The 12,876-nt window shown below is 46.1% G+C and overlaps 1 long non-coding RNA gene across 5 annotated transcripts in view; it reads left to right on the top strand.

Moving 5' to 3' along the window:
* The window catches only part of LOC125964045 (uncharacterized), an 80,077-nt gene that overhangs the window by 25,334 nt on the left and 41,867 nt on the right, over positions 1-12,876 (top strand). For 3 of the 5 annotated variants that reach the window (XR_007476569.1, XR_007476568.1, XR_007476566.1), the window contains exons 3-5: positions 2,531-2,715; positions 8,672-8,775; positions 12,547-12,594. This is a non-coding gene — a long non-coding RNA (uncharacterized LOC125964045). Of the gene's footprint in view, positions 1-818; positions 1,280-2,530; positions 2,716-8,671; positions 8,776-12,546; positions 12,595-12,876 lie in introns of those variants that run through there. The other 2 variants (XR_007476570.1, XR_007476567.1) reach the window with 2 other exon arrangements.

Raw genomic sequence — 12,876 nt, 5'->3', positions numbered from 1 at the left:
TATTTATCATCTGGCCCTTTCCAGACAAGGTTTGCTGACTTCTGGCCTAGCTTATCTGGAAAGATGCACTGGAAACTGGTGACCCTGACTGGCTGCTCCGAGAGGGGATTGCACATCCCCAGCTGGGGGATGGGGCTGGAGGGAGACTTCTCATGGTGTACCCTTTTGGACCTATTTTTTAACTGTCACCAAAACAAAAGCTATATGCTTCTGCAAGTGAACATGTTAGGATGTACATATGTAGAAAATTGTTTCAACAGATAAACATCAAATGTATAACTGAGGTTTCTTGGAGGGAGTGACTGGCTGGGGAGAGTGGAGTCAAGTGGCCTTAGTAGTAAAGATATTGTTGGAATATTTTACAAGGAGAATCACTGCATGCATAACTTGTGCAATTAAAAGTAAAGAATGCACACTTTCTAGAGCTGTGTGTTCCGAGAGGTTGTGGGCTATGCCGAGGGACCCATTGCAGTTCCTGGCACAGGATGTGCCCCACAGCAGGCGCTAATCTAGTGACTGAATGAATACAAGGGCCCAAGAGACTCGTGTCAGGAGTGAAGGGGTTCATTCACAGGGCTGCATAGTTCAGAGGGTGCTGGGGTGAGGGTGGAGGATGGACTAAGAAGAAGGGAGGGAGAAAGGCAAGAGTGTCTGAGCAAGAACACCATCCCTAATGCCCTCCCAGCCCAAGCTGCCAGCCCCCCATGGGCTTCAGGTACCGTGGCTGAGGAGTCCTAGCCTTCTGAAGAGCTAGAGGCATTTTAGCATCTCCCTACTCCCCTCCCCCAATAAGGTCCCCTATTTTTTGTCCTTTACAGACTCTCTTGAAGGAGATCTGGCTGGGGGCTTGTACAAACCAGCTGTGCCTAATTCTCCCCAGAACTGCTTTTTCAGCAAGCACCATCTGTAGTGTCGTAGCTCTCTGTGGGGAGACTCCTCCCGCCTGCTGTCCAGTGCTGCTGTAATCCTCTGTCCAAGGACCAAGCCTGTGGTGGCTGCAGCAGAACTGGATGGATGCTCACGGGACTGCGTACTTGGCTCCAGGGACCTCTGGCCTCAGGGGTGTCTCACACATGGACAAAATGAGGTCACCTCTTGTCCTCATTCCTCTATGAAAGATGACATGAGTGGAGCCATATGAAATAGAGCCGTAGCAGCCATTCCAGAGGAACTGCCTTCTTACAAGTCCTGTTTTCTATACCTCTGAACTGGACAAAACCACCAACATTCCAACTCAGCAGAGAAACCAGAATGTCCTGTTGAAAGGACTATCAATGATCTTTTACCTAGCGACGACTTCACCTGACCAGTGAAGTACAAATCTAGCTTTACCTCATCTTTTTATCAATGAACACTTCACCTGATCAATTACTTGGTCTTACACCAATAAACTCTTCTTAAAAAAACAGCTTACCTCAAACAAACAAAAAAACAGCTTACCTCATCTATCTCTCTTTTTTTCCCATAAAAATCCTGAGACCCTTTCCTATAATCAGGACACTATTTGGTTTTCTACCTAATTCTGTGTACCCCGAGTTGCAGTTCTTTGGTCCCAAATAAACACCTTGCCTCTGAACTGGACTCTCATGGTTTTGCTTTTGGTTTTTTTTTTTTTTAGGTTGACATCTTCTGCCAGAATCAAGGCCGCCATTTTATTCAGGGAATTCTTTACGGTCAGTCCATGTAGTTTGGATTCCAGATTGAACATATGATTCATGCCTGGCCACTCAGAACATTCCATTTCCCTGGTCACGGTGATTGGTTCAGAGATGGGCATATGACCCAGGTCAAGCTAATGAATGTCAGCCTCAGGATTTTTGCTGGAGCTATGGCAGAAGAGGGGCTGTCTCTCTGCTGGGGTTGCTACATGCTGAGCTACATTTGGAGCTGCTGGTTGACTTTTCGCCATGACAAAAAACAAGCCTGCCTGACAACAAAGCTAAGACAGAAGGAAGTAGAGCTGAGAACTGGAGACTGGTTGATGACCTTGTTTAAACTGGATTCAGCTACCCTTGGCCCTTTTAGTTAAATGAACCCCCGCCCAAATTTTCTTTTTTTTTTTTTTTGCTTAGGCTGGTTTGTAGTGGCAAGAATTGTGACTGCTACCCAGAGTTGGCAGAGACAAGCCTCCTATCAGATCCTCTGAACATTTCATGGAGATTTCATTTCCACCCCCTTTGCTGTGCACTTGGGACCCTGTGTTAGGCCTTTCCCAGCTGCCCTAAGGCAGACTGCTTGTCTGGACTGCTGGCTCTCACCCTCCTCTCAGAGTAACATGTATGATGCACCTAGGCTCCCTCTTCCCCCTCAGTACCAGCCTACTTCTCTGGGTGTGTTTAATCCTAGATTTCAGTTCCTGATTATCCAGGCCTGCTGCCTTAAGCCCTGTGCCCACTTATGACTGAAATGGGGTCCAAGACATGACCGTCCTTGTTCTTTAATCTTTACTGAACCCTTCCTGTATGCCAGACTTTGTGCCAAGTGCATTACATGCATAACCTCATCTTCTCCTCTCAATAATCCTATCCAGGTTGGTTTTATGATTTTTATTCTCCTTTACAAGAAGAGGAAGCCGTGCTTAGGGAAATGAAGTCATTGGCCTAAGGTCAAACAGATGAGCCACTTACAGGTCAAGGCAGAGCTGAGACTGAACCATGGAGGGAACTGACCCCAGAGATGGTGCTCTTGGCCACAGCAGCTGTGCTTCCTACCTGAGTGAGTAGCAGGGTCACCTGGGGCACTGGTGCCTATTCCATGGCCAGCCACCTCTGAGTGAGGACTGAGCAGGCCTGGGATGGGATGTGGGAAGCTACCTCTTTAACAAATGGCCAGAGGATGCAGAGGCACAGGTTCCCGGGACCTTCCCCTCAGAGTAGCCATTATTCCCCCTTTAAGGACATTGGCCTTAGAAAGGAGTTTGGCATTCCCAGACCTATTTGTGCAGGACCTGAATTTCTGCCCTGGCTTAGGAATGATTACAATGCAAAACAAACCTCTTTGCTGACAGAAGGAAAAGAGAGATCAAGGGCATGTGGGATGAGCAACTCATGCCTGGGAAGAAAACAAACAAACAAAAAGAATAACGTCATGCCACTCTTTGGCAGTGGGACCGGGGGCTGAGGATATGTACTCTAAGAGGAAGAGGTATAAGCGAGGTCCTGGGGGAAATTCAAATTCTATAGGCTTAAAAAAAAAAAAAAATGCTATAGGCTTTCTTCATTTTTCCCTAAAAACAAATGGCTCTTACTGCGCCCAAGGATGAAGTTCAAAGTTCTTAACAGAGCTCAAAGCCCAGCCTGTGCTGGTTGTTGTGTACTCTTGATACCTGGCTTTTAAGCATGCTGTTCCCTCTACCTGGAAGGCTCTTCCCTTCCCTTCCTTCGCTTAATGAATGACTTCCTAATGAATGAGATTCTTCAGGTCCCAGCATTGATGGTACTTCCTCTGGGAAGGCTTGCCTGGCCACCAAATCTGGCTTAGGTGCCCTTTCCTCAGTTTTCTGTTAGCTCCCTATCATATATTATGATCTTACCCTCATATTTTATTTGCTGTGTCTGATCCCCCCAGTAGACTATGAGGTTCCTGAAGGAAAGCCCATGTCTATATTCTCTGTTATAGTCTCAGCATCAGGCACAAAATAACAATCCACTAAATAAACAAACAAACAAACAAATAAATGAAGGTGTGATGAAATTGAAACAGGAAGCCCAAGGCAGTTATTTGCAGTGATCATTTCAACCACTAGATGACACGCCATCATGACATCCCATTTGGGATGGGCTGGGAGTGGGGGTAAATTTGAAGGATGAGCAAGTTGATGGTGAGACAAGACTTCCCAGTGGCCTCCAATATTCTCCAGGCTAAGAGCTGGAGACCTTTGTGTGCCCTAAATTTGTACGTATGGAAAAATCTGCTCAGGTAATTGCCTTCCTCCAGAACCCCATCTCCATCAAGGGTTACATCTTCATGCTACACATCAAATGCTTTTTTGACTTCTCTAAAGTTTCTTCTTTTGCTTATTGAAGAGTTGTTTTTGTTACTGTTATTGTTGTTGCCACTGATGGCTTGAAATGGTTTTATAAATTGCTTTTTTAAAATTACTGTTTAGAGAAAAAGATGAACCTGTCACTTTTAGGATCTGAGCCTCCACTGGGTTCAATCTCCTACTCTGCAGTTCATCTGAAACTTCTATTTTCTGGCTTAAGAAACAACAGGAATTTATACTTCTTATACTACTCCCTTCCATCACCAAGACAAGTCGGCTTGTTTTTCAAGAACTATATTTTATAGGAAGTAAAACAAAAAAATTTTTTTTGTATAACCTCCTGAGAACTCCAGGGTATATGACATGTGACAACAAGAAAGCAATGTTGAAATGTAGCCGCTGGGCAAGAGGATGGCCTTTCTTACTGTTAATATTTCCAGTACACCAGCCTCCCAGCGCTCTGATTTAAATTTGGGCACAGCAAAATGACACATCAGTGCATGCCATGAGCATTCTAGTTCACTCACAAATAATTAAAACCAAAAATTTAACTTGAGCAATGTCAAGAATTCAGAGTACCAAGCTGATGGCTAGCATAAGCCCCCAACAGTCTCACATTGTTATTATAATGGTGGCATCATTTGGAGAATGTTTTTCCTTAGAAGGTAAGGAGAACCTCAGTTTGGCAGAAATTCAGTCCCTTGGAGCCTTTAAGAAGCCTGGAATTAGTATTGGCCTAATGGGGTTAATTCTTGACTACCCTACTGATGTTCACATGATTGTGTTAAACTTTCTGAGCCTTTGCTTTCTTATCTCTCCAATGGAGGCAGCAAGACGCTGAGAGCAGGGGTTTGAGCGTCCTCTTTGTACACATATTTGACTTGGAGCTGGTTCCCCACCAGTACAGCCACAGAAGCAGTTACAAAGGCCTCTGGCAATCTTGCTTTGCTTGGCTCCCCAGCCCATGCCAGTCCCTGGCCATTATAACCTTCATATCTGAACAGTTCAGGAATTACTTAGAAACGGCCTTATTTGTCCTTCTTACAACCTAGCCAGTGCGGTAGCCATAAACATTGCTTTGTGGCTCCTTGAGCTGTTGATTGGAGGGTGTGGGAAACAAGAGCTGAGTTAGTCAAGGGATTTGCCCCAAGATTGCTCAAAGTGGCATGTTGGTAGTGGGGGACAGGCTAGGGCCCGGGGCTCCTGGCAGCCTAGCAGTACCTTCACCCGCCCCTGGGCTGTTTCCAGGTGCTGTGTGTGTGTGTTTGGAAGGGGTTGATAGGAATCACAGCCACAGTCCTCTCTCAATGGGAATGTCACAGGTGGCCACCAAAATGGATTCAGTGCTGGGGTCACTGTTATTGCCCAGGGAAGTCGGGTGTGGAACAAGAGGAAATGAGACCCAGTCCCTGGCCTCAGAGACCCTACAGTCTAGTCAGGAATACAGAGTGTCAATAAACGAAAAAGATAATAATATAAAGCAAGGCTGCTTGTAACTCCAATGTTAGCTAAGGTCATGTGTCCTTTGAGATTAAATATTGTTGGCTGGAGCCCTATTCCTCCTCAGTGGGAAGCCCTCCCAAGGTTTCCACAAGTCCCCAGAGCCACTGTCCTCCCTGTGTCCCCAGACCCTGGGTTCCTGCTGTCTCTGAGGCTGTTTGATTCCAGGGTGACTGAAGCCAACTTTCCTTGTTTGCCCCCCAAACTGTCCCTCCAGGGATTTGAGGGCTGATGGCCTGGTGTGGCTGATAAGGCAAGCAAGGGCAACTTAACTGCTGGCTGGCCCTTGGCCTGGAGGCCCTTAGGCCACCTGCCCGGAGACCTCCTCCCTGGCCATCCACTTGCACAGACCCTGGAACAATATCTGCGTGCTTGGTCCCTCGCCCTTAGAGTCCACTTTTCCCCCCATGGGGACTCCCCTAGTAATGCAGTTTTCCCCACTGTAACATTAGGAACAATGGATTCTCTACTCCACTTACACCTATCTCCCTGCACATTCAAATTCATTAATGTGGCGTGCTAAGGGAAGGCTGTCTGCCTTTTGAATTTTGTACTATGTGCAAAATGTTATCTATTTCCAAAAAAACACGTCACTTTTTGAAAGAGGACTTCTTAGGGTCTCACATTTACTTCAAAGAAAAACCACAAAAGTCTTGTGATTTTAGCCTGTTGTCTCTCTTTTTCCCACCAGCCTCTCCAAGGAAGTCATTTAGAGATTTATTTTTCCACTGATAGGAATTATGCCTTCCCTCTTAAAAAACAGAGGTCATTACCATGAGTTTGAGTTTTAAATGACATCGTTTTCTCACTCTGCTCCATTTAGAATATGTCCTAGGGACTTCCCTGATGGTCCAGTGGTTAGGACTTCATGCTTTCACTGCCGAGGGCCAGGGTTCTATCCCTGGTTGGGGAACTAGGATCCCACAAGCCACGAGGAGCGGCCAAATAAAAATAGAATATGTCCCATTCATTCATTCAGCAAAGAAAGAGATGCTCTAGGGGTTCTACAGAAGGCGAATTCTGTCTGGGCTAGAGCAATCAGGGGTGGCTTCATGGGAGAGGTGGGAATTGACCTGGACTATCAAGGCTGGGAGAGGGTGAATTCTCTCTGGGCTAGAGCAATCAGGGGTGGCTTCATGGGAGAGGTGGGAATTGACCTGGACTATCAAGGCTGGGAGAGGGAGAATTTAGTTAAATGAAGACAAAGGGCAGGGCACGTAGAAACTGGGATTGGGGACTGATAGGTGCAGGGAATTAATAATAACCCTCCATTCAATTAACAAGCATTTCTGTGGCTCCATACAGTTCAGGCCCTCTGCTAGGCTCTGGGCTAGAGCCGCGAACAGACACAGGTGATTCCAATAGAGCGTGAGCCACGGGAGAAACACGGGGTCATCAAAGGGGAGGGGGTCTGCCTGGAGGGAGACCAGGAGCGGCTGCTGGGATAGAGTGATGTTGAAGCTGAGACCGGCGGAATGTGTGGGTGAAGGCAAAAGCGTTCCCTTCAAGCAGAGGGAACGTTGTTTATGAAATTCCCAAGTCAAGGAAGAGACTGGTAAGGAAGTGAAGAAGTCCAACATGGCAAGATCATAGAGCTTGGGGAGGGAAGTGGGGAGGAGTGAGGCTGGGGACTCGTGTGGGCAGGACAGGGCAGGCAGGGCCTCGTAGGCCCACGAGGGAGGGAGGAAGGACGTGATCCTGAGGGCGGTGGGAGACACCAAGTGGGTGTTTTTGGTTTTTTTTTTTTACATCTTTATTGGAGTATAATCGCTTTACAATGGTGTGTTAGTTTCTGCTTTATAACAAAGTGAATCAGTTATACATATACATATGTTCCCATATCTCTTCCCTCTTGCGTCTCCCTCCCTCCCACCCTCCCTATCCCACCCTTCCAGGCGGTCACAAAGCACCGAGCTGATCTCCCTGTGCTATGCGGCTGCTTCCCACTAGCTATCTACCTTACGTTTGGTAGTGTATATATGTCCATGCCTCTCTCTCGCTTTGTCACAGCTTACCCTTCCCCCTCCCCATATCCTCAAGTCCATTCTCTAGTAGGTCTGTGTCTTTATTCCTGTCTTACACCTAGGTTCTTCATGACATTTTTTTCCTTAAATTCCATATATATGTGTTAGCATACGGTATTTGTCTTTCTCTTTCTGACTTACTTCACTCTGTATGACAGACTCTAGGTCCATCCACCTCATTACAAATAGCTCAATTTCGTTTCTTTCTATGGCTGAGTAATATTCCATTGTATATATGTGCCACATCTTCTTTATCCATTCATCCGATGATGGACACTTAGGTTGTTTCCATCTCCAGGCTATTGTAAATAGAGCTGCAATGAACATTTTGGTACATGACTCTTTTTGAATTATAGGATTAATCTCCAAAATGTATAAGCAGCTCATGCAGCTCAATAACAAAAAAACAAACAACCCAATCCAAAAATGGGCAGAAGACCTAAATAGACATTTCTCCAAAGAAGATATACAGACTGCCAACAAACACATGAAAGAATGCTCAACATCATTAATCATTAGAGAAATGCAAATCAAAACTACAATGAGATATCATCTCACACCAGTCAGAATGGCCATCACCAAGTGGTTTTTATCAGGGAAGCAGCATGACCAATCTGGGCTTTAGAAAGTCACCTGTGCTGGGTGTGGCGGGCAGATTGAAGGAGGAGGAATGGGAAGCAGAGGGAGCATTTCAAAAGGGGTTGCAGCAATCCAGCCAAGCTCTGCCCCCTGGTCCGGGAGAGGGCCTGGGTGGGAGAAGAGACCTTGTGCTGGGACACGAGTGGGCAGGGATGGAGCCTGGGCAACCTCACAGTGGGGAGGCAGAGATAAGAGAACTTGCAAAGGACGGCCTCCAAGACAGGAGAGGACGGCTTCGGGAGTGGTGCTTGGGGGAACCAACCTGAGAGGTGCCACGGCAAGGGAGCCGCCTCTCTTCTCCAAGAAAGGGTGCAGCACCGCAGGTTTTCCCAGGGGCAAGACAAGTGCTCCTGTTGGACGGTGTCCAAGATAGGTACAGCCGAGCGTTCGTTTGCTCACATAGCGACAAAGTTCAACACTTTCTCAATTCTCCCTCAGTCCTTCCAGGAGAAAGCCTCAGTTGGGAGCTAGCCTGTCTTTAACACCTCTGACACTTGCTACCCTTCCTTTTTTTTTTTTACAGAGAGAGATCAGGCTTCAGGCTCAGAGCCATCAGGAGGCCTCAGTGTCTAGCTGGGATTTGCTACGTTTCCTTGCATTTATATCTGTGGCTGCCTTCCATTTACAGTAAGTGAAACCAGGTTTCCAATTAGAGCAGTGATAGCACGTTTTGTTTTTAAACAAAGGCATTTAAGCTAAGAGGAAAAAGCAGGCAGCTTTGAAAAAAATGTATTAATCATGGTACAACTGTTACAGGGATTTGGCAAAAGTCAGAGGGAGGACTTGAGTGACAGAGGTTGGGAGACACTGTGATGGTAAAAAGAGCACTGGGTTTAGAATCATGAAATCATGTGTAAGTACCATTCAGCAAATGACCTGCTCTGCTCCTGAAAGTGGGGATGAGAACCTCTGTCTTCCTTCTCCCAGTTGTCGTGTGGACTGGTTGACATCACAGAGAGGAAAAGTGTTCCAGGACTCTGTGGTGCTGGCCGGTGAGGGATGGCTCTTGGGACAGTCCTTGTGTCAGGCTCAGACAAAGGTGGCAGGGGCTTCCCTGGTGGCGCAGTGGTTAAGAACCCGCCTGCCAATGCAAGGGACACGGGTTAGAGCCCTGGTCCGGGAAGATCCCACATGCTGCGGAGTAGCTAAGCCCGTGCACCACAACTACTGAGCCTGTGCTCTAGAGCCCGTGAGCCACAACTACTGAGCCTGCGTGCCACAACTACTGAAGCCCATGCACCTAGAGCCCGTGCACTGCAACAAGAGAAGCCGCTGCAATGAGAAGCCCGCGCACCGCAATGAAGAGCCCCCGCTTGTCGCAACCAGAGAAAGCCCGCACGCAGCAACAAAGACCCAATGCAGCCAAAAATAAATAAATTAATTAATTTTTTAAAAAAAGAAAAAGGTGGCAATCTCCGCCCTGATCCTCCCACTGGGTCTCTTCTGTGAAGATAGGAGTTAGAGGTGTGGGGTGTGATCAGTGTCATTTTATTCCAGGACTTTTTGGCTCCTCAAAGGCATTAAACCTGAAAAACAAATCTCCCCCAAATAAAACACTTAAGATAAGTTGTCCAAACACTACCAGGTAGACTTTGCTCTCCTGAAGGGATGCCTAAAACTGAAGCCACAGGGAGGTTTTGAAGGCAAAGCTGTGGCTGGTGTGGTCCCAGTGCAGTTCCTGGGCACCGAGGGCAGGGTGACCCGAACGTAGGTCAACAAGGGGAAACGGCCCCTCTGGGACCCAGAAATTGTCGTTGTTGCAAGATAGGGATCTCCATGCCCCCTCGCTTGGGACTTCCTCTTATAAACTTTCAGTTTCAGTGGTGGGCGTGCTCCTGCGCACTCCCCAGGCCCTGATGGGGGCCATGAGTTCGACTGGGCACTGATGTTGCCAGACCAAAAAACAGGGGATTTCCTTCAGAGCACAGATACAGTCACTGTATTTCAGTCTCTCTCTTTGTGCCTTGTTTACTGTCAGTCGTTACCCACTAGAAGGTTCACCGACTGAGAGCAGAGCCCTCCACGTTCTTCCCTGAGTTCCTAACGCCTTCGATAGGGTCTGGGGCTCCATGAGTAAGGTTTAAAGGAACAAGGGAATGGGAAGGGCCAGAAATGTGATCCTACTCTCTCCTTGCTCACAAGGTTCCAGACAAATTAGTGAGAGCATGACAGAGATAGGGAGCTGGGAGAGAATTAGAAATCAGCTTTTTCTCGCCCCTGTGACCTCATCATCTATAAAAGGGATTAAGGAAAGAAACCTTTTAAGATGAAGGTTTAAAGAGTTAAAAATTGCTCTGAGTTCAAAAAACTAAAGCAATATTGAAAGAGCATTGGTGTGTTTTCAGCAGCTCCTAAGTCACGAATGTGTTCCTGTTGGGGCAGGATCTGGGGAGAAAAGTGTTCCACGTGGTTCCATGGGATGATGAGGCTAGAGGTGGGTAGTTTGCCTCAGTTCACTCTGAGGAGGTAACTTGATTAAATGAAGACGGCTGGGACTTCCCTGGTGGTCCAGTGGTTAAGACCTCTCCTTCCAATACAGGGGGTGTGGGTTTGATCCCTGGTCGGGGAGCTAAGATCCCACATGCCTCCCAGCCAAAAGACCAAAACATAAAACAGAAGCAATATTGTAACAAATTCGATAAAGACTTTAAAAGTGGTCCACATAAAAAAAAAATCTTAAAAAAAAAAAAATGAAGAGGGACCGAATTTTCATGCTGAACCATTTGCCACTTTGCTGTCAACCTGGGTTCAAATCTTGGTTCTGCTATTTGGTAGCCATGGGAACTTAGGCAATCACTTTGCCTCCTTGAACTTTTTTTCACATCTGTAAAATGGGGATAATAATAGTACCTCTGTCATGGGGCTGTGATAAGGATTAAATGAATGAATGCATGGAAAGTCCTCACAAAAATGTCTACCATATAGTAGATGCTTAATAAACATCGGCTTTATTTTATTTATTATTTTTTTTTTAATTTTTTTTTATTTATTTATTTTTGGCTGCGTTGGGTCTTCGTTGCTGTGCGCGGGCTTTCTCTAGTTTTGTCGACGGGCTTCTTACTGCGGTGACTTCTCTTGTTGTGGAGCATGGGCTCTAGGCGTGCAGGCTTCAGTAGTTGTGGTGTGTGGGATCAGTAGCTGTGGCTCGCGGGCTCTAGAGCACAGGCTCAGCAGTTGTGGCACACAGGCTCTAGAGCGCAGGCTCAGTAGTTGTGGCGCACGGGCTTAGCTGCTCTGCGGCATGTGGGATCTTCCCGGACCAGGGCTCGAACCCACGTCCCCTGCGCTGGCAGGCAGATTCTTAACCACTGCGCCACCAGGGAAGCCCTCGGCTTTATTTTAGATTCCAAGAATCTAAAAGCATTGTAAAGTAGTCTGAGGGAAAACATGTGATTTACCGTCACTAGAAAAGAAAATGTACACACAGTGGTGAGTTCAGTTCCAAGAGACATGTGTTGTCATCAGTGAGTTGAGTTTTTCCCTCCTACACAGTCTTGGTAACTTTCTTAAAGTTGTGTGGTCTCTCCTTATAAACCCTAAGCTCCCACACATTAGAGGCTTTCTTGAAGTCAAGTGTGGGTGACTTCTGCTTCTCCTCAATGCGCAAACTGAAGAGACTCCCTAAAACTTAACATCTATAGCTCCATTTATTTCTTTTGAAATTCAATAAATTAAAAGTAAGCCATAGATTTATAATTATTGCCTGACAACAAAGATTATACTTTGAAATGTAATTTACTGATGGTGATCATTTGCAGTAAAAATCAACTTACATATAATACATTTTATGTCCCGAAATTAGTAAAATGATTTTTGACCTGAAAGGGGATTGCACATATGTAAATTTTCTCTTATGTTTTCATCCACCTCACCCCATCTCTTCCAAATGCGGCAGCATCTTTTCCCCATGGTGTTAATCTTAGAGGACATTTTAATTTCTACTCCAGAACCCTTCCCACTGCCCCTGGGATTTGCTTCCCATGACTGCATGCACATAGGCCCATCTCCTTTCTAAAATTCAGCTTCCAGCTGGAGAAACCAGGAGAAACCAAAGTCCCAGGATGTAAGGACATTGGGAATCTGGTCTGACCCTCTCCCAGGAATGAGCTATAACCATATGCCTGTTTGAGGCACTTCCCAATTATTCTCCTGAAACTAAAAAAATGGGTCTCGCCTCTAGGAGAAGCAGAAAGGGCTTGCTACACATACCTCACTGCCTTCTGTCTGTTAAAAAGACCAAGGCTTGCTATGGAGCTGAATCCTAGAATTTGAATTTCCTGTGTGTATCCTATAGCATTGATTCCCATTTTACAGGTGAGGAAAGGGTAAATGGCATATAGGGTTACATCCTATAGGCCATTCCTTCAAAAGGATTTTGCTTTGCTTTGTTTTGTTTAGATCACCCACTCTGTGCGAGGCCCTGTGTCAGACGCTGACGACACAATGGTGAGTGAGACCCATCTACATTTTTCTGGAACATGAATGGCTTTATCTGTATAATGGGAATAATAATCATGGAATAATGACTTGGCCCTTTTCAAGGGGTTGTGTGGGGCTCAGATGAGCTAATGTATGTGAAAGTGCCTTATAAAATATTAAAGCACTCTATAAAATGTGAAGAATGATCAGGTATAGCGTGAAAGAAGCAGATGTTAAAAAAGAAGGCTTGGTTTACTGTACCATTTATTTAATGATAATAGAACAGCAACAAGCATTTACTAAGCACCA

This window comes from Orcinus orca, chromosome 3, assembly GCF_937001465.1.
Source record: "Orcinus orca chromosome 3, mOrcOrc1.1, whole genome shotgun sequence".
In the NCBI taxonomy this organism is placed as follows: domain Eukaryota; kingdom Metazoa; phylum Chordata; class Mammalia; order Artiodactyla; family Delphinidae; genus Orcinus; species Orcinus orca.
This window is presented reverse-complemented; position numbering and strand designations above follow the sequence as displayed.